The 22,909-nt window shown below is 42.7% G+C and overlaps 1 protein-coding gene across 2 annotated transcripts in view; it reads right to left on the reverse strand.

Moving 5' to 3' along the window:
• Window positions 1–22,909, reverse strand: part of PCSK1 (proprotein convertase subtilisin/kexin type 1) — a 245,307-nt gene that overhangs the window by 58,640 nt on the left and 163,758 nt on the right. The gene's annotated exons all lie outside the window — the stretch shown is intronic.

Here is a 22,909-nt window from a genome sequence, read left to right on the forward strand (position 1 = left end):
AGTTGTGGTTCCTATCAGAACCAACAGAGCATGCTGTAACTAGGTGCAGCCTTCACAGCTCCTCTTTGGAACTGATGCAGTGTTGCGCAACTTGAACCTCACAACATAACCGCCGCCACACCTCATCAGAACTAACGCAGCATGACGCAACTCGGCACGTACCTCTCATTGCAGCCCTCGCAGCTCCACTTTGGAACCAACACAGTTTCATGGGGGTTTGCTTTGGATTTTTCTTCCCTCTGAAGCATGATATAACGACTGACACAGTTTAATGTTGCACCATTAGAGCATGCCTTTGGTGCTGCAAAGTTGTCTAAACATTTTTCAGACTTCTCAGCATTGGCTCTCAGTGAAGACACGGGATGCTTTAAAATCTCTTTGATTTACATAAAATCATGAACGGCCAAAAGCTTGCTCCTCTGCCCTTTCGTTTCAGTTGGTATCAGTCTAGACTTTCTCCGGGAGCCGATAGTCCTTTCCTTCTTTTAGTGCAGCAAATTAAAGGAACCACAGTAGGCAACAGAGCTTTTCTTGTCAGCTGGTTCCATGTGAAATCTTTTACCCCTCTCGAGCTGCTCTGAGCCAAACCTGTACAAAGTCATAAAATCCTTAAAAACCCGGGGCAGTGTAACATACAGTGAGCACTGCAAATAATGACCTAAGGTACGTCTTCTTTGCCAGGGTTTCGAGCTGCCAGGTGCCTTAAATAGTGCAAGAGCAAGAGCTGTGCTTTTTTACCTCCTTAGAGAGTAGTAAATAGTTGCTTGTCACAATAACTCTAAAGGCATGTGCTGCTTTTGGCTCGAAATGTAGAAGCAATGTAACTTTTCTAAAGTAAGAAGAATATAAAACAACATGCACTAAGAAAAATAACACAATTACCAGAAAAGCAAGCGCAACCAATCGGTCAAAACAGAATGCAACATAACAACCGCTGCACAACACAACTAGTCACAATGAAATAATGCAGCACAAATGCATAGCAGTCCAAAATCAAAAGAACATATCACCACCAAAACAAAATGGCACACAATGTGTATCCACAAACATCCCTGTAATGTTCAGAAACCTGCTTTCCTAATATGGTGGTAAAACATGTTTGCATCAAGCAATATCTCAACGTACCAGTACAACATTCCTTGAAATCCAGCTGTCTGATTTCTCTTATTAATTAGCTCTAATAATCATTAATCTGCCTTCTTGCTTTCTGTGTCTGGGCAGCGCTAAAATGCCTTCGGGTGATAGTTGAGCTCTGCAAAAGGTTAAGCCATTGACTGCACTGAATCCTACAGATAGAATACACTTCAGAGCAGTGCACTATATTTAAGAGGTACTAACCTTTCACACTACATAAGATGACCACAAATATGCTAGATTGGGATCACTTGCCACTACATCATGATGACACATATGCACAAGACTGGATCTTGCCCTACTGACACCAAGTAATTGCACTACATTAAAGGCACAAAAACTCTTGCTCGCTGTTCTACAGGCTCCTCTAGGCGTACTACCCCACACTCATAGCTCCTATGGCCCAAAATCATGTCACTCTTACACTATAAAAAGACGCTGCATGCTGCACTAGTATTCTGCACAACATCAAGTCATTGAAACCACCACACTGCTCATCATAGGAACTCTAACGCGACAAGCTGAAGACTATGCCCACTCACTGACCATTACACACACTCTATTTTAGGAATACAATACAACCACACAACACACAAAAACTCACTTTACTACACTGCATGGCAGCTGGTGTAATATATCACACTGCATTGCATCTCAGAGGCGCTTGCTTATCACATTGCACATTCAGCTCAGTAAAACATCACAGTGCACTGCTCTAAAGAGAAGTAATGTACTAGACAGTACTATATCCTAGAGCCACTGATACACACTGCTGTGCTGCATCCTATAGGCACTAATGTATTATACTGTGATGCATGGTTTGGACTCTGCACTTAATATAATAGACAATAGTTCACCACAAAGATGTTAACACACCACATTGCACTGTTCTCTCCTCCAAAGTATGCTTATCCTCAACAAACTCCTTAGTGACACTAACCCTCCACTCTGCACTACACTTTAAGCATGCTGGCCAACTACAAATCGCTACAATCTAAGGTCCCTAATTAATCATGTGACATGCACCCTAAGATTACTAGCCAGCATTCTGTGGCTGCAACTCTTGCATTCACTAACTCAGCACACTGCTCCCTAGGAACCTAACCACTTCATACTGGGCTGCATCCTGTGCACAATAATACATCAAAGGTAAATCCTTCTGAGGGATCCTAACCCATCCCACCGATCAGCACATTTTGGAATTACTGCAAGGATAAAGGACAAATGAGTATAGAAAATGGTCACCTCAAAGTCTAATCTCTTCTGTATGCAGTGTCCATTCAAATATAAATCACAGTGGCAAAGACAAGCCCACAGAACCATGTCATTTGTGGCTTTCCTCCGTAAACTTGGCAAACATGACTGGTGGTTATGTTTGTTTTCTTATAGAGGCCATCTATCACCCCACTGGGGTATCTTAGACCTAAAATCTGGTCAAGGACTCACTTATGCTTCAATTATCATTAAACACCAGGAAAAAGCCAGGTCTTCAGGAGTCTCCTGAACCTCAGGAGGTCTGAATCACCCTTGGGGGAAATGGGAAGCAGGTTCCAACTCTGAGCACCAATAGCAGTCTACCAACTGTTTTATGCCATCATTAAGGAACTATCACATTGCCGTAAGAAGCTGACCTCAGGCAGCAACTGGGAAGTTAATGCCTGAAACAAGACTTAAGAGGAGAACTGTTCGGTGAATAGATGTGTTTTCTTTGTCTGTCTCAGGACCTTTGGCACGTATGCAGCATCTTAATGAAAGGACTTTCATTTGCACCTCAATACAAGTCTTACAACAGGTTTACATTGAACCATATCTTCAGTAGGGAACATTATACAATGGTTTATTGTTAGTAAAGGGGTCTCTAGTTGGCAGAGGTATGAACCTTGTCTAAGAAGGGACCCACAATCCTAGTCAGGATAAGTGTAGTACAGACTAAGTTTACCTGTTGGTGCATCAGCGCTCGGCGACAGTGCGTCACACAACGGATGTGAGGTGCAACTGCAGTGAGTGAGGCATTGGTTCCTAAAAAAGGTGCAGAGTTTTTGAGCCTCTGATGCCCAGGAACAATGCAAGGTGCAAGGGAGGTGATGCAGCAATTGAAGTGAGGTATCGGTTCTTCTGGCCGTGGCGGTCAATGAAGTGTCGAGTGTCAAGCCGCAAGACATTGATTTTTCAGCACTGATATCACACCACGGTGCAACTGGCGTGGTGGTGGAATCGGGCGCCACAGACTTCGAGGATTCAGGTGCAAGTGTCAACTCCTCCCACCACTCTAGCTCAGGAAGACCCAACCGCCTGGTAATGGGTCATCAGGGTATGCAGGGTACACCTCAGCTCCCATTGTGTGTTATTGTCTATAGTGAATTCATAAAGCCCAACAGTCCTCTAAGGACAGGCAGAGGCACAGAATGTTTAAAGTGATAAAATGCCTACTTTCTAAAAATCAAGGAGGACTGTGGGAGAACCCACAGTAAAGGGAATGCACAGCTCTAAGACAAAAATGTCTAAATCAAAATTATCAATAACAGTTTAAAGTTCATGAAAAATGCTCTAAGGCAATCAATTATTCATTTCATCTCATGTTTTTTACTGATGTAGCATTATGCAAATCACATTTCATAAAGCATTGTTAACATATCCGAGAAAATATATATATATGTAGACTGTCCTTGTCAATTTTCAAAATAATATCAAATCAACACTAGATTTAAGCCATCTCCAAGCGGCTAAGAAAACGTAACATCCTTTGTACATCAGTCTCAATGCATTTCGGGTTACGTAAAACCCTTCGTCAGGGGAGTGCATTAGAAAATGGAAATCTTCACATTCAATGTCGCCACTGAAAATTAAAACACAACAACATGCAGTAAGAATACTGCTCGGCTAATAAGATTTGCACCCCAAGTTGTGCACTGAAATGAAAAGTGTTGGAGATAGTCCAATGTAGATTACATACCAATGCTAGAAAGAGTGTGCTTTAAAGTAAACAAAGTGAAAAAGCAAAGAACCTAAAACCATGAGGTCAGGTAGTAATGCCTAACCAGTACCTTCCAATAAGTGCTGGTCGGGACAGGTGGCCTGATAATGAGATTCTCTGTGCTTCGTGCAATATCTAAAAATGAGAATAAAACAATGCAAAAAGTAACTGTCCTGTATATGCAGTTCCAGGGCGGGAACGGTAAATAATGTGTTTGTGTGCTCCACAAGCTTACCGGAAATTGAATGAGGGGAGAGAGATTGTTGCTTAACCGAGGTGGGAAAGCGAAAGGTATTCCTCCGTCATTCTTCAGAGGCAATTCTCGAGGCTATAGAAATGAATGAGGGGGGGGCGCGGGATTAGAGTCCTCCATGTCATCAAAATTAACAGAAGACCGAAGTCTTAATCAAAGTGAAAAAAAGTAGAGAAAACGTACCCGAGGCGTGCTGGGTTCTCTGTTTGTAAGCTCCGTCTAACGCGTTAATGTGGAGAAAGTCCAGAATGCTATGCGCGACATGGGAGGTTCTATAGAAGCAGACGGTGGAGATCTATGCTGAGCAGAAAAGGGCCCTAATGTTATGAACGACGATGAAAACGGGAGTTCAAAAAGAAATGGCCGAAATCGGCAGTGTTAGGAAAAAAGAAATGAGAAGGAATCCCAAGTGTTAGAATGATGGGAATGGCCTGAAAATAAGACAAAAATAAAACAAAAGCAGCCTACAATAAATAGTGATAAAAATGAAATAAAAAAGGGAAATAAAACGTGTGTGGAAAAAATTAGTGAAATGATAAGTGACCAAGCAAACAAGGTTTAGAAATGAAAAAAACAGTAAAAGATGGGTGCAAATCTGTACAATATAGAACCATACAGACTACGTTATATGAAAAATAGCATCTCATAATGGTCATTAAGCCCATTAGGGGCTAGCGTTCTCAATGTTTTTATCCAGTGTGTTTCCCTACGGGCCAGTGAGATGTTAATGTCTGTGCCTGACACCTTTTTGACTCTTTCTAAAATGGTGAACCGTATTTGCGGTATAGTGTGTCCCGCTTTATCCCAGTGTGTTGCCAGTGGGGATGTGGTGTTTTTGTTCCGAATCCGGCTTTTATGCTCTATGATGCGAGTTTTAATCTTTCTGCTTGTTCTGCCTACGTACACAAGGCCACATGGGCATTTAATTGCATATATCACTTCTTCAGTGTTGCAATTGGATGTGTGATGAAGTTTTAGTTTGGTACCCGTTTGTGGATGCGTGAAAATGTCGCCTGGGATTACATTACTGCACTGGCCGCAGTTGTAGCATTTAGTCATTCCCTTAAAACCTCCTGCAGGTTTCTCTTCTTGCGGTTTCAGGAGTTCACGAAGATTCTTCGCTCTATGGTGAGTAAATAATGGAGAATCTAAAAAGATACCTTGAAAGTCCGGTTCATTTTCAATGATCTCCCATCTTTTCTTGACGATGGTTTTTATAAGAGGAGCTTGTGTGGAATGTTTCAATACAAATACCTCTCTTCGCGATAATGTTCTCTCGGAGGTTTGTAATAAATCCTTCCTCGGTTTTTTTTCCACTTGTGCCTCAGCTTGATCAAGTATTTCTACTGGATATCCTCTTGTTTGATATCTGCGTTTTTGTTCTTGAATTTTGTCTATGCACTCTTGGTTATCCGAGGTGATTCTCTTTATGCGCATGAACTGGGAGATTGGAAGGTGTTTCTTGAGGGAAAATGGATGTGCACTGGTAAAGTGCAGTGCGCTGTTTACATCTGTGGGTTTTGTGTAAACCGATGTACTTAAGCCTGTGGCTGTCTTCCGGATTTCTATGTCCAAAAAGTGTATCTTGTTTTCTTGGATGTTGTAGGTAAATTGGATTCTCGGATTGTGCAAATTTAAGGTCTTGATGGAATCTTCCAGTGTACGTTTTTGGCCATTCCATATGACTAAAATGTCGTCAATGTAACGAAAGATAGATACTGCATTGTTGATCCATGTGGGGTTGGTGAGCATGTGTCGGTATTCAAAGTGGGCCATGTAGGTGTTTGCATACGAAGGGGCTCCGGGAAAGCCCATGGATGTTCCCGTCTTCTGTAAATAAAATTGATTTTGCCAAAGAAAATAGCTGTGATATAACGAGAAGTGAAGTAGTTCAAGAAGAAAGATTGACAATTCAGGTGGTTTGGATGAAGTCAGCAACCTCCATTCACCTGCTTCTAGACCTTGATCGTGTGCTATAGAAGTGTACAGAGCCACGACGTCTATCGTACATAGTAGGGTGTCCTGGTTGACTTTGTGTTCAATGGCTTGCAGCTTCGTGAGACAGTCTGTAGTGTCGCGTATGTACGTGTCCCAAGTTTGAACTAATGGCTGGAGATGATAGTCCACAAAATACCCAATAGCTTCATGTATCGAATTACACCCCGCCACTATGGGCCTGAAGGGTGGTCTCAAGGAGTCCTTATGCATCTTCGGAAGCATGCATAAGGACTCCTTGAGACGACCCTTCAAGCCCATAGTGGCGGGGTGTAATTCGATACATGAAGCTATTGGGTATTTTGTGGACTATCATCTCCAGCCATTAGTTCAAACTTGGGACACGTACATACGCGACACTACAGACTGTCTCACGAAGCTGCAAGCCATTGAACACAAAGTCAACCAGGACACCCTACTATGTACGATAGACGTCGTGGCTCTGTACACTTCTATAGCACACGATCAAGGTCTAGAAGCAGTGGAATGGAGGTTGCTGACTTCATCCAAACCACCTGAATTGTCAATCTTTCTTCTTGAACTACTTCACTTCTTGTTATATCACAGCTATTTTCTTTGGCAAAATCAATTTTATTTACAGAAGACGGGAACATCCATGGGCTTTCCCGGAGCCCCCTCGTATGCAAACACCTACATGGCCCACTTTGAATACCGACACATGCTCACCAACCCCACATGGATCAACAATGCAGTATCTATCTTTCGTTACATTGACGACATTTTAGTCATATAGAATGGCCAAAAACGTACACTGGAAGATTCCATCAAGACCTTAAATTTGCACAATCCGAGAATCCAATTTACCTACAACATCCAAGAAAACAAGATACACTTTTTGGACATAGAAATCCGGAAGACAGCCACAGGCTTAAGTACATCGGTTTACACAAAACCCACAGATGTAAACAGCGCACTGCACTTTACCAGTGCACATCCATTTTCCCTCAAGAAACACCTTCCAATCTCCCAGTTCATGCGCATAAAGAGAATCACCTCGGATAACCAAGAGTGCATAGACAAAATTCAAGAACAAAAACGCAGATATCAAACAAGAGGATATCCAGTAGAAATACTTGATCAAGCTGAGGCACAAGTGGAAAAAAAACCGAGGAAGGATTTATTACAAACCTCCGAGAGAACATTATCGCGAAGAGAGGTATTTGTATTGAAACATTCCACACAAGCTCCTCTTATAAAAACCATCGTCAAGAAAAGATGGGAGATCATTGAAAATGAACAGGACTTTCAAGGTATCTTTTTAGATTCTCCATTATTTGCTCACCAAAGAGCGAAGAATCTTCGTGAACTCCTGAAACCGCAAGAAGAGAAACCTGCAGGAGGTTTTAAGGGAATGACTAAATGCTACAACTGCGGCCAGTGCAGTAATGTAATCCCAGGCGACATTTTCACGCATCCACAAACGGGTACCAAACTAAAACTTCATCACACATCCAATTGCAACACTGAAGAAGTGATATATGCAATTAAATGCCCATGTGGCCTTGTGTACGTAGGCAGAACAAGCAGAAAGATTAAAACTCGCATCATAGAGCATAAAAGCCGGATTCGGAACAAAAACACCACATCCCCACTGGCAACACACTGGGATAAAGCGGGACACACTATACCGCAAATACGGTTCACCATCTTAGAAAGAGTCAAAAAGTTGTCAGGCACAGACATTAACATCTCACTGGCCCGTAGGGAAACACACTGGATAAAAACATTGAGAACGCTAGCCCCTAATGGGCTTAATGACCATTATTAGATGCTATGTTTCATATAACGTAGTCTGTATAGTTCTATATTGTACAGGATTTGCACCCATCTTTTACTGTTTTTTTCATTTCTAAACCTTGTTTGCTTGGTCACTTATCATTTCACTAATTTTTTCCACACACGTTTTATTTCCCTTTTTTATTTCATTTTTATCACTATTTATTGTAGGCTGCTTTTGTTTTATTTTTGTCTTATTTTCAGGCCATTCCCATCATTCTAACACTTGGGATTCCTTTTCATTTCTTTTTTCCTAACACTGCCGATTTCGGCCATTTCTTTTTGAACTCCCGTTTTCATCGTCGTTCATAACATTAGGGCCCTTCTCTGCTCAGCATAGATCTCCACCGTCTGCTTCTATAGAACCTCCCATGTCGCACATAGCATTCTGGACTTTCTCCACATTAACGCGTTAGACGGAGCTTACAAACAGAGAACCCAGCACGCCTCGGGTACGTTTTCTCTACTTTTTTTCACTTTGATTAAGACTTCGGCCTTCTGTTAATTTTGATGACATGGAGGACTCTAATCCCGCGCCCCCCCCTCATTCATTTCTATAGCCTCGAGAATTGCCTCTGAAGAATGACGGAGGAATACCTTTCGCTTTCCCACCTCGGTTAAGCAACAATCTCTCTCCCCTCATTCAATTTCCGGTAAGCTTGTGGAGCACACAAACACATTATTTACCGTTCCCGCCCTGGAACTGCATATACAGGACAGTTACTTTTTGCATTGTTTTATTCTCATTTTTAGATATTGCGCGAAGCACAGAGACTCTCATTATCAGGCCACCTGTCCCGACCAGCACTTATTGGAAGGTACTGGTTAGGCATTACTACCTGACCTCATGGTTTTAGGTTCTTTGCTTTTTCACTTTGTTTACTTTAAAGCACACTCTTTCTAGCATTGGTATGTAATCTACATTGGACTATCTCCAACACTTTTCATTTCAGTGCACAACTTGGGGTGCAAATCTTATTAGCCGAGCAGTATTCTTACTGCATGTTGTTGTGTTTTAATTTTCAGTGGCGACATTGAATGTGAAGATTTCCATTTTCTAATGCACTCCCCTGACGAAGAGTTTTACGTAACCCGAAATGCATTGGGACTGATGTACAAAGGATGTTACGTTTTCTTAGCCGCTTGGAGATGGCTTAAATCTAGTGTTAATTTGATATTATTTTGAAAATTGACAAGGACAGTCTACATATATATATATTTTCTCGGATATGTTAACAATGCTTTATGAAATGTGATTTGCATAATGCTACATCAGTAAAAAACATGAGATGAAATGAATAATTGATTGCCTTAGAGCATTTTTCATGAACTTTAAACTGTTATTGATAATTTTGATTTAGACATTTTTGTCTTAGAGCTGTGCATTCCCTTTACTGTGGGTTCTCCCACAGTCCTCCTTGATGTCCTAACATGGGGAATTAGGGTCATTTCCCCACTGGGAATTGCACGCACATTCCTTACACACCCACAAAATATTTCACCAAAAATCAGAAACTAATTAACTGCTTATACACAGGTGTGCACCCGCACCCCCCTATCATTGATCTCATACTTGTAGTTTAAAAAACAACTTCACTAAAATATATGTTTTTAAATTATGAGTCCACAGTCATCAAACTCAAATATTCTAACAGCTCCCAATTGGAAGAAACACGTGTAAAGTGTTACAAGGCAGCTCTAACGCTTATCTATAGAAGAGATAAGCCTTGCTATAGTGAATAACAAATGTAGCAGCCTTTCACTGCCAGGACATGTCAAATATAAAACCACATGTCCTACCTTTTAAATACACTACACCTTCCCCATGCGGTTACCTAGGGCCTAGCTTAGGAATGCCTTTCTTGTGGTCAAATGGAAGGTTTGGGCCTGGCAAGTAGGTGTAATTGCCAGCTCGACATGGCAGTTAAAAAACTGTGCACACAGGCTCTGCAGCAGCAGGCCTGAGACATGTTTGGAGGGCTGCTCATGTTGGTGGCGCAATCAGTGCTGGGGGTCAAATAGGAGCGTTTGATTTAGAGGTCCTGGGCACACACAGTGCACTGTACTTGGGATCTATTAGTAAATCAAATATGCCAATCATGCAGAAACCAAATGCCATTACATTTTAGATACGTAGCACATGCACTCCAGAACTGGTAAGCAGTGGTAAAGTGTCCAGAGGCCTATAACCAACAAAAACGAAGTTCAGCACCCAGTCAAAAACAGGAGGCCAGAAGCAAAAAGATAGGGCAAATCATGCCAAAAGATGCCAGGTCTAACACATATACAATCTTTGAAGAAGCGAAAGGTTTTTCAGGGAGGGAGTTCAACCTTCCAACTGTCAATGCTTTCTAAGTAAGCGTTGAGCCCTCAAGAGCCACTTGGCTTTTATGCAAGTGTACATCTTCATCTTTATGCTTTTTTTTCTGCTAGAATAATTCACATTTATATAACCAATAAGCTATCTGAAACGGACCATCCCAACATGACAAAAAAATATACGATCTCATTTTTGATCATTCATTCAGGAAAATGACAATTTCCCCTCTCACAAAGAATACAGTACAGTGAAGCTCAAACACATCTGGGGCATGGACAGCTGCATGGAAAGCTGTCCTTAAGGTACAATCATTGCATTAATAAACAAGAAACTGACGTGACAAACGTCAGAGCCGAAGCGGTGAGTATTAAAAACTAGTGACATGCGCAAATTAATGTTCAGTGTAACTCAAGGTTATCAGGGACACCATACACTAATCCTGGCAACCAAATGCATTATGGGAAGTGTTGTTGTATGTCAACTTCAGTGAACCAGTTTGAACAATAGTCTATATTACAATGGACTTGGATGGGGACACGTTATTTTTTTAATGCAAATTAAAAACAGCAAGAAACCATCTCTAGAGACTGGTCCTGATAAAAAAGCAGCAGCAACAATGTCTGGGCCATGGGGAAGCACCTAGGAACACAGTATATGTGAAGGGCAGACACCACCACAGGGAGCGACAACACACAACAGGCTCTTTGAGCCGGCAGAGGTGGTGCATCTTGCACTCCCTAACCTTCACGAATGGCTCGGGACCTGAATTTCCCAGCGCTAGCGGCTCAAATGCACCTTACAGTCCTCCATTGTCAGACATACTGAAAGATATACATTAGCCTTTACCTGAAAAACACAACTTGCTTCCACACTAAATATACCGCCACATGAGCAGTTTTGAAACCAGCCATGCTAAACTAGCCCTAAGCACCCAATCACCTTGAGCAAAGACATTTGAAGCAGCCAATGACAAAAAGGGTCACATAAATGGCAGGTTGCATCCAGAACCTAATATTTACACACAGAAAAAACTGCTGGTTCTAAACAAAAATGTTAAGAGCGAATATACTGATGGTTTACTAAACGAGCTAGAACCGATCTCTGGCTTTAAGAGCCTGTGGTGCACAAGGGGCGGCAAGAAAATATATAGATTTGTAAATCGTGCAAAAAGCATTGCATGAAAATATGTTAAAGTCTCTTCAAAATTACAATTAGAGGTGGGGGAGCTACGCCGGACAGAACAAAAGAAAGGACGGTTGCCCTACATAAAGATAAAGCGTGGCGTGCCGCTCTGATCATGGGAAACATAAAGACATCAGGCAGACGACAACCAAATTTGCAACCCGAGCTATATAAAAAAAAGAGAGCACAGAAACTAAACATATGGCCGATAGTGAAAGGATATAAGTAGCAGGAAGAGTGTCCAGGGCAGGAACCAAACAACGAAAAGGTGGGACAAATGTAAAGTATTCAGCAATAACAGTAAAGGAATTTTGAAAGCCATACAAAACAATCATTGGAAAGTGATGTGCACGTTTGAAGCCCATGAAGTGAATAAAGCATGTCTCAAATACAGCACATGCGCACTGCCAGACTCGACCTAAAGGCTACTCTGAAGTTATTATATCCTCTGATGTGACAGCTCATCTTTTCTGCTACTGGAATACATGTGGGAGGCCATTCTCAAGTCACTTTCCCAGGTGATCCTGAAGCAGTATTTGAACTTCACATGGCACACCAAGAACTCGAATGGACACAACAAGAATTCATTCAATGGGGTGTCATTGTGGATGGGGAGGGAAAGGCCAGAAAAGATTTGGAATTGTACATCGCTTTTAACACAGTGAGGCTGAACAAATGGGGTACCACAGAGCGGCTAGTGATGTGGAAAAACAGTCCACTAGCCTCCAACACAGAATTTCTGGTATTCCACCCTTTTGTGGTGGCTGTGTCAGTTTCTAAAAAATGTATCAGAACTTTACATTTGAGACTGACTGGTGGCCCTTAGTACTAGAGCACCATTCTGTAAAGCTTTTTCAGAATTTTAATGATATTGATTCCCTTTCAAGGTTTAAGAGAAATATATTCAGAAAGATGGTTCATCTGTGCAGAAGCCAAAATGATTGCCTTTAAATAATAACTCAGAAATGTTGGGCCCTCCAGATTTGATGAGATGTTATGGGTGACTACCTCACTCATTTCAGACAAATTCTCTGATACTGGACATTTGTTTCCCCACCTAATGTATTCTGGGTATTTTAGTCGTGTCCTGCTTCAATCAGCACTATTGGCTAAGATACCTGATAACACTTATTTTCTGGGGAAAAGTCCTGGAGCGGCATCTGTAATGCCATGGAGATGGATGGCTATCATGGATGGTAATGAGCTGCATATTGCCACAGCCACTCGCTAGGTACAAGGCCATTACTTAGAATGGCAGTGACTGATGCAGAGGCTAGGGGAGGGCAGTTCTTGCTTTTGGAAGAGTCTAATGTCCGAGTCGCACCTCTGGCACTTCATAAACTCAAGACAAATCCAATAAAAGCAGGGAAGCTGGCACCATTTGCAGAGGCTTGGGGTTGAAGGGCATTGGCTGTGTAGTGTCCTAGCCCAAGTTCTGCTTGGACTAAAATGCAGTGCAGTGTGCGTGTCATCTTGAAGAGCACTGGGTGTTACAACTCCAAACTGAATTGCACTGGTCCAGGTGTATGTTGATGCCACCTCTGTGTAAGGATGGCACTCTACAGCTAGGGGTCGAGTACTGTTCAAGGCTGAGGATGGATTCCAACGCTGAAATATGAACGACAGGCGTCTCAGTCCTGGTGCAGTAGGGGTGGATCAGTATCAATGTTGCTTGACAGATGTTAATGATAATGTTAATGTTAAGTTGCTTCTAAAGCGCAATCATTCATCCTAAATAGGATATCACGGCGCTATGATTTCTGCAGTAAGTGGTGGGCTAGAGCATAAGTTGTACGGAGTTAGTCAGGTTTAGGGAAAAGAATGGTTTTTAATTTGGCAGTCCGTGAGTCTAAGATCCATGGGCAGATTATTCCATCTGGTTGCGGCCAGATGGGAGAAGGCCCGCCCTCCCATCCTGGCTCTTTTAACTCGAGTAGGTGTCGCTCTTGCTGTTAATTGAGAGCGAAGATTCCTGGTGGGTGCATAAAACATAATCCTGTTTTTTAGGATGTAGGGGCCGGTGTTGTACAGTACCCTATGTGTTATGCATAGCATTTTGAAGGAGCCTCTTTGCCTCCTTGGAAGCCAATGAAGGTCTCTCAAGCAGCTCTTGGCTGGGTCATACTTTTTCCTGTTGCAGATTGCCTTTGCTGCCGCATTCTGCACTAATTGTAATTTTGTGAACAGGAATCTGCCATGCCCACAAACAGGGAGTTTCCATAGTCCAGCCTGCTCATTAGCAATGAATGGACTAGAATCTTTCTGCACTCAATGGGGATCCAAGAAAAAACTCTTCTCAGCATTTTTAACAGTGCAAAACCCTTGTCGCAGATTTTTGACACATGGTTTTTCATGGAGAAGGTGTTATCAATGAGGACTCCTAGGTTCCTTGCTGTCAGTGTTGGGTTGGGAAGGGGTACCCAGGGCAACGGGCCATCACCTGTTGTCCCATAGCTGTTGTGATCCACCGAACAGGAGGACTTCTGACTTGTCTGCATTAAGCTTTAGACAATGACTGTACATCCAGCTTGATAGTTCAGTGAGACAGTTTAGCAACCTATTTTTCGGGTCCTCTTCTCCGTCTAGTGTTACCATTAGTTGAGTATCATCCGCATATGAGCAAATATCGATACCCCACTTTCTCCCTATATCTGCCAGAGATGATACATACACGTTGAATAATGTTGGACTTAGTGAGGCCCCCTGTGGGACCCCATATTTGATGTCCCGGAGGGGAGATGAAAAGTTGCCCAGACGCACAGATTGTGTTCTGTCCGACAAATGTCACCTGAAGAAGAGCAGCAGGTGCAGCAGGACAGAGGTGCATTGGCAGAGCTGTGAGTGGGTATAAGTGCCGAAAACAAGGGAGTTGCAAGCCGGGGTTAAGGTGTCCTAGCAAGCGATGCATATGTGTCAGTTCTCAAAGCAGGGCACAGCAGCTCAGGATGAGATACACTGGCAGAGGCAAGCTGTGTATGGTCATCAGGGATATCTGTGGCCCTGAGAGACTCCATATGGAGTGAAAGTTGCACTATGCAAAAAACAGTAAATAATAATTATAGTAATCTTACAGTGCTGGAGTTGGATGCCTTGGCAGCGCGCTGTAAGGCTATGTGTGTGTTGCCGCTCTGATTTCAGGTACATTGCCATGGTCTAGTGATTTTATGCTAAAATAGCAATCCATTGAGGATCATTTTAATAGCTCTGCGTTAACTTCTTAATAACACAGAATGCTACTTATTTTAAAGAGAAGGAGGGATATTTTGTCCCTTCTAGTCCCTTACTGCATAGGTCCGAACCCAAATCCATTATTAATGTCTTAATTAAAAGTTGCAGTGAACTTCAAAGCACAAGCGATTTCACAGTTTAAACCTAATTGAACATTTAAAATGCAAGTCCTCTCTGAAATACATGCCTTTCACAAGATTGAGCAAGCCACCAGGGTACTGACCCTCCACACCATGTCATTATATTTTCCAAGATTGAAGGCTGGCTTGGCACAGCTGAACGGGGCTCCTGACTTCAGGGGTGGATGAATCGGTGGCATGCCTGAGCCGAGTCCAGCATTTTTATTTGATTTTGCGTAAGAAGCTGCCTCGAAGTGATGTGGCAGACCCTGAAGCATTGGGCTATGTAATCGAGTCCTCCTTCAGAACTGCCAATAAAGTTGGGGAATTTTAGCAAATGTCTTCTGGGAGTCGGGTTGATTTGGCTCTACTTTTTTTTTAAAAAACAAAATGTCTATTGATTGATGGTCGAATTTGCCTGTTTAACACCCACTCATTGCCCTCAGAGAAACATTTTAAGTCTGCATCTGCTCCTTACTTACAGGCCTCCAGAGGTCTGTAGTGAAGACTGGGTAGAAAAGCCTTGCGCTCCCAGTCCGAACATATGATGTGTGATTGTGACCGTTCTCACCCTATTTCTTCCTTACACAAGACACGTTTCAGCGTAGTTGCCAACTGCCCCGTTTTTGCAGGGACAGTCCCGGCAAGTTGGAGACTATCCCGGGTAATATAGTTGCAGAAACTGTTCCTCTTTTTTACACACAAGTATGCAAACAAGAAGTATCTGCCTGCAGCAGCCCTGTGCTGCAAAATGTGCTAGGAATGTTTTTCAAATGTTGGCAGCTAGGAGTTTAGTTGTGCACATAGGGCTCAAAACCCGGCTGGGAATGGTTGCATTTTTCGTTAATGCTTTTCATAAAATTCCCACTAAAGCCTACGCTATTTGACAGTGTTATTATTATTATTATTATTATTATTATTATTATTAAGGCTTTTATATCGCGCTCTATTACTAAAAAAATAGTATCCTGGCGCGTAGAAGGCAGAGCAGACTAGGTGAGCGTAAATATCAAGGAATACCGGGAGTGGGGAAGTTTAGGCTATAATATTAAAAAGATGGGTTTTTAGACTCTTCTTAAAAGAACAGAGAGTCGGTGCCGTTTTTAAATGAAGAGGTAAAGTATTCCAGGATTTCGCTGCTCTCACTGAAATCGATTGACCGCCAAGTCTGCAATATTTAAATTTGGGGACAGCCATTTGGCACAAATTGGCCGAGCGCAAAGGGCGATTGGGGACATACAGGGAGAACCTATTTCTCAGGTAGACAGGCCCAGTGTGATGTATGGCTCGATACGCCAACACTAGGATTTTAAACAAAATCCTGTGGGCAACAGGAAGCCAGTGCAAAGCACGGAGAAGAGGTCGAGCACTGGAACGCCTTGGGACATTGAGCAAAAGTCTGGCGGCGGCGTTCTGAATAACCTGAAGGCGGTGAATCAGGTAAGCCGGTAGGCCAGAAAACAGTCCATTAGCGTAGTCTAACCGAGAGAGTACTAATGCCCGAATGACAGTCTCTTTAGCTTCTTTCGGTAATAGAGGGAAAAACCTGCGCACAGTTTTTAAAGTGAAAAAACAGACTCCAGTGATTTTATTTATATGGTCTTCAAACTTAAGGTTCTTACCGAACCAAACCCCCAAATTCTTCACTGGGCCCGAAGCAGCTTTTGGAGGGGGTAGGTCGGTAGGCCAAAGACGATCATTAAAATCCTCGGGGAAAGAACCATATAGCAGGATCTCGGATTTGCTTTCATTACATTTTAGCTGGGCATTAGCTAACCATTGGAAGACAGAAGATAGGCATAATTGGGCCGCCGACGTATCTAAATTATCTTTGGGCCAAGTAAACAGCAATTGCGTATCGTCGGCGTACGCCATAATTTTTGCCCCTAACTGTTCAGCCAGGTAGATCAGAGGGGTAAGATAAATATTGAAAAGCAAAGGGCTTAACATAGACCCCTGAGGAACACCAGTCGAAAGCAATTTAGGAGTGGAAGCAAAAGGGGGCAACCAAACTTGTTGCGTGCGATTATTTAAAAATGAGGTCAGCCAGTCAAATGCGGAGCCAGTAATACCTATATCGGCTAGTCTGGAGAGTAGAAGGGAGTGAGGCACCGTATCGAAGGCAGCAGAGAGGTCCAATAAAATCAGAGCCGCTCTGCCACCCCCGTCAAGACACTCCCGAATAGCCTCCGATATTTCGACTAAAGCCGTCTCTGTACTGTAGGCTGCCCTAAAGCCAGACTGAGCTGGGTGTAGGGCCTCCGTGGATTCCACAAATTTCTCTAGTTGACTAAAAACAATTTTTTCGCATACTTTTGCAAGCGCTGGCAGCAAAGATATTGGGCGAAAATTGGACGGGGTGGCCGGATCAAGTCCATTTTTTTTTAATAGTGGGAGCAGTTTTGCTTGTTTCCAGCAGTCAGGGACGGTAGCTGAGTGGAGCGAGAGGTTAATAATTTGGGTTACCTCATTTCCCACCGATTCCGCTACACCCGCAAGTACTCTGGCCGGGCATGGGTCCGAGGGAGATCCGGATTTTAAGGCAGCAACAATGGCAGTGATATCCGAATCTAGTTGAGGAGTAAAATTGGCCAATTGGGCGGTGCGGCTTGGCATTAAAGGAAGCAAAGTTGTTAAAGGAGAAGAAGGGCCATTACAAACATTTTGCAAGTCCACCTGAATTTTGGCAATTTTTTCTACAAAGAACTCAGATAATTCTTCGCACCATTCTTCTGATGCGGACAGCAGAGGTTTTGAAGCACAGGGGGATATAAAGCTATTGACAATCGCAAATATTTCCTTGCTATTGTTGTTAGCTTTGCTGATGCGCCCTGCGTAGTAGCTACTTTTAGCAGATCTGATGGCTGCATAGTACTTTTTCTGTGCAGTCCGCAACTCCTTTTTCGCCTCAGGCAGGTAAGCTAGTCTCCATAGCCTTTCCAGCTTTTTACAGCCTGATTTAAGGTCTCGGAGAGCGGGACAAAACCAAGGTTTAGAAGGGGTAGAACGAAGCCTACAGACCCGGCTGCTCTTAATTGTTGCGGCAGTCGCACGCTCCACCCATAGGTTAAATGCGCTGGCTGCAGCATCAATGTCAGGAGGAAGCAATGGGCGAGAAGCAGCCAGACCAGCTGAAAGAGTATTTAAATTGATCTTCGGTGTGTGGGCAATTTGAGGCTGGATCGCAGTAGAGAGCAGCAGAGGCCAAGCGAATCTGATAAGCTCATGGTCAGACCAAGGTACTGGCTCAGGATGGGCCATGTTGATGTCAAAATTTGTGCATACCAGATCCAAAATATGGCCGCCCGAATGGGTTGGAGCGACCACCCATTGTTTTAGTTGGGCCATGGAGAGAACTTCTGCAAGGCGAACTGCCTCTGGTAGGTCCGGGCTGTCAACATGGATATTAAAATCCCCCAGAAGGAGGTACCGGGAATGACGCAAAATCCTAGGAACTATAACTTCTTCCAGGACCTGTACAAAATTGCCGATATAGCCAGGAGGCCGGTAAACCAGCGTGCCACCAATGGATGAGTGGGCATTGAATATCAGAGAGAAGTGTAGGAACTCCGCCTCAGCCAGTTGTTCTTGGGGGTCAAAGGAGAAAATCCACTGTTCTCTGAAAACAACCGCGGTACCGCCTCCTCTGCCCAGAAGGCGGTCAGACCTAAAAATTTTAAATCCACGTGGAATAGCAAGTTCCACCGAAGGGGCACATGTGTCCTTGAGCCAAGTTTCCGTAATAAATAATAAATCCAACTGATTGTCACTCAGCAGCTCAAAAATATCTGCTGCGTGTTTGACCAATGATCTCGCATTGATCAAACCGGCCTTCACCAGTGAGGTATCAGTGGGATAAAGAGGCGGGAGGGTAAGGCTGGGCCGAAAACAGAAATTGCACACCTGACAGATCCGGGACGCACTGTTAGTCACGTCCCATGCAACATCGCACATACAAGAGGCGCCTTTCAGCGACATTAGATGCCCGCGTGCATACCGTATTAAGTTGTTGGTGGAACGTCGAGGCGTGTTGGCAAAATGGCTGGCCCTAGGCCCGTCCGAGGCACGGACGGGCACAGACGGGCCCTCCTTTGGCGCTCCTTCGGCCTAACAGTGGGTTAGCCCACGTCAGTCATTGACTGTCTTCACTGTAAATGACTGAATTTTTTACTTGCACATGTGCGTGTCCTCCTGAAAAGTAGTCTCTACTTCGGTGCCAGGGCTGGTAGGCAAAGTCCTGCTTTCAATTCATGTTTTTTTTTAATTTATTCTGCAATGGTTAATTTTTTGCTTACTTGTTTGAACTTTTTTGCAAACATACACATCACCTTTAGACCACGCACTTTTTTTCTTTTTAATATTATTACCATTTTAATGTATATTGCATATTTTGGCAAAAACGTAAATAAGTCAAATTGGGGGTTTGTCAGACACAGAACTATTCCTTTGCCAATGCTTGTTATAGTCATAATTATAAAAGGTTTTATGAATTGTGCTCAGCATACCTACACAATTGTACCCTAGTATATATCACTTCATTGCCAGGTAATTTACAGTCATGTAGCTAGTGGGGGTAGCCTACCTTCCGAATTGCAGTGGTCCAGGACATTTATAGAGAGCAAAGACTAACTAAAGAACAAGCGTGGCTTGTGTGGACCTTCTGAGTTGGACCTCAAGGGTAAAGGTGATTCGATAGAGGTAGGCAGGATATTTTTTCTCTTTTTAGTTCTGGTCTACAGACAGCTTTAGCTTTCTCACCAGCCTCAGGTAATCAAAATAATGAATGTGAAAATAAATAACTAGATGCATGCATAGACGGGCCTTGTGTCAACCTTCTTCATCCACTGGGCAGTTCAACTGTTTTTCATATTTTGCTTCTGGCCACTACCAAGTACAACCCACTTCAGACATTGACTCTTTTGCACTGTGAGTGATGACATTTTGCACTTTTACACACTGGCCTAAAAAGAAGAGCAGTCCTGTGACAGAACTGGAGGGCTAATACTGTACTTTGGTAATGTTTTATCTTTCCATCCCTTAACTTTTGTTTTTTGCCATCCTTTTGTGTTTAACCATTCTGGTTACAGATATTCAAAGCCAATATTACCTTTTCGTTGCACCAATAAGAATAATATTTTCCTGAGATATACATTAAAACTAAAAAGGATTTCCAATCCAATCTTTCTTTATTTCAGCCCGTGAATAGCAAAAGAGCATTGCAAAAAACATTTGTTGTATAAAAACAGATTTAAAAACTAAAACCCAATAAAACTCACTAAAATTGATACAAGAACAGAAAAAGGTCAATCAACGTTAGGTCCATTGCTAGTTCCTAAAAAATCCTTACAAGCCCACCACATAAAAGTTAGAAAACGAGATACAGCAAAAGTAATTGACATTTGGGTATTGTGTTTCAGGAGTTTAAATGCTTCTTCACAGCGCCTTGTACCTATGTTCCTACACAGTTTTACCAACCATATTTGCCGAATTTATTTGTATCCAGGAGAAAAGGAAAATACGTGGAGTTCGGTCTCCTCTTCCCTACTGCATGCTGGGCACCCCAAGGAAAAACTACAGGTCCATTTGTTCGAAAATGCACAAAGAGAGAGAGAGCTATGCCTATACTGTACATAGAGTTTCCTAGCTGTCTAAGCATGGCTCCAAAATATAGGTATCCTTTATTTTCAGAAAAGAGAGAGAGCCAGTGGCGGAATTTTCATGAAGTTGACCCCCCATGTAACTGCTAACTAGTTGTTTGTGCGATATTGCAGTACAGGCTACCTCGGGGTTACTCCATAGTCTATCTCTACCTGTGGAATGAAGACCTTCCTTGATGTGTGCAAACCATGCCAGTTTACCTAAACTGGGAAATCCCAATATTTCTTGTAGTTCTGTCCTGCGGCCAGTTCAGGTGTCCCCTGTGGTCGACGCCAGAATATTAAGGGACCACAGCCAATTTTCTCTACAAATGGTCTCACCCCTAAGTCCAAACACAGTGGAACAAGTGGGGAGCTCGCTGGTAGGGCAAACAGTTGTCTAAAGAAATTGTTCTCAGTCTTACTCATGGTCTTGGGAAGACGATGCCCCCAGAGTTCGGCCCCATACATAGCAGCACTCCTTAATTGGGCTTTATAGATCTCTATAACCGGTCCTACGGGCTTATGAAAAGAGTTTCTGTATAACTTGGCCAGCCAGTCTAGGATAGCTTAAGACTTGACCTATCCATTCGTGGTCCCCAGAAAAGGTTTTCCATACCTCTTGCAAGTTCTCCTGCCTACTACAAAGCACCCAAAGTGATCAGATAATACTATATACAATAATTATTGTTTTTCCTTATATTGTTACTGCAAACATATAGCTTCCAAATTTAAGTGGCTTTGTGTTTGCTTTTTTTTCCTGCCATAAAAAAACAAACAATTGTAATAGTTTTCAAGATCGCACTTTGCCAATGCTTTTATTTGTAAGTGAGTAATTTGCTTTTCCTGAAGAAAGCCTTATTGCAGAATGTGCACTGGTGATGTAGTTATTCATGTATCCATTCTTCCTTTGAAACACCCATTGGGGAACTAAAGGAAATTACAATTGTTTCATTAATATGCTCTTAAATGTAATCAAAAATACATTTAGGATTTCAGGTACATAGACATTCTCAACCAGGTGAACACGAAGAAGTGATATGTCCAATGCACAGGTATCAAAAGACCTTTAATTCGATCGGGTTATGTTGAACAGTCAGTTGTATTAAAGCTATTGTAGCAGATCCCTTGATAATGGAAGGCTGGTTTCTTGCTGGTTTAGGGACAGCATCCTCCTGCCTCTCATAGGCACACCTACAATGCTCATAACAGTAGTGTTCACCACTGAATGGAGTACATCCAGCCAGGCTGTTAAAGGATTTGCAATCTGCTATTACCTGGTACTCTAATCTCCCCTCAATTGATCAACATGGAACTCTCCTACATAACAAAGATGAATTCCCAGTGTGCATAGGCCCTCAAAGGGGAAAAAATGAGTTCCAGGACTTTCCAACATTTGTAGGCTATCCTTCCTCTGCTGATAAAGAATCTGCCCCACTTCTGCACCAGGAGGATGCCTGTTCGTCTTTCTCGTCAAATGAAGGCTTTTTAAAATATTCATTACATTTTAAGGCATGGGCCAAGTGGGCAATTGCCCAGGGTCCATTCATTCCAAGGGGCCCCTGGATAAGTGAACTTCCTCTGTTGCTTACTTTTGTGTATTTTTGTATCTTAGACTTTCACATCTAATTCGAGATTTTTGACCAACATTGGGATTGAATTGGCAAAAAGTGCAAAATAAAATTTAGAGTTGTTCCAAACAGGGGCCCCAAGATTATTTTTTGTCGGGCCCCCAAAATTCATAAAATGGCATTGCAAGTATAGTCCCAAGTGGCAATTGCTTACCATTAAATTAGCATGGACCCAATTTCAAACCATACAAAGAATACAGGCAACTTAGGTGACCTACAAATCAGTGGTATTAGAGATGTAACACATAAACTGGGGCCTACAGGATGTGCAGGGTGTTAGTACTATCCTGACCTCAACGCTGTGAGTTTGGGAAACCTTGTGCATTATGCTGACCTCACAGCCAGGGCACTCTTCAGAGGGTGCCATGGTCCAATCACCTCTGCTCACATACTTGTACCTTAGTCACACTCACCACATGCTAAAAATAACCAGTGACGTTTAACCATAAAATGAATTTTCACTACATACAAAGTGGTCAGAACTTTGTAGGCCGAATTCATACTGCATCACACCCTTCATAGTAATTCAAAAGCTCGGAGCTCTTAAACAATATCATTGCGGGTTCCAAGCTTCTCTAACAGGGTGGTCCTTGGGCGCTCTTATGCTCAGTCATTTGCAGTGCTAGAGCATTCCATCTCT

The sequence above is a fragment of the Lissotriton vulgaris genome, chromosome 3_1 (assembly GCF_964263255.1).
Source record: "Lissotriton vulgaris chromosome 3_1, aLisVul1.2, whole genome shotgun sequence".
In the NCBI taxonomy this organism is placed as follows: Eukaryota; Metazoa; Chordata; class Amphibia; order Caudata; family Salamandridae; genus Lissotriton; species Lissotriton vulgaris.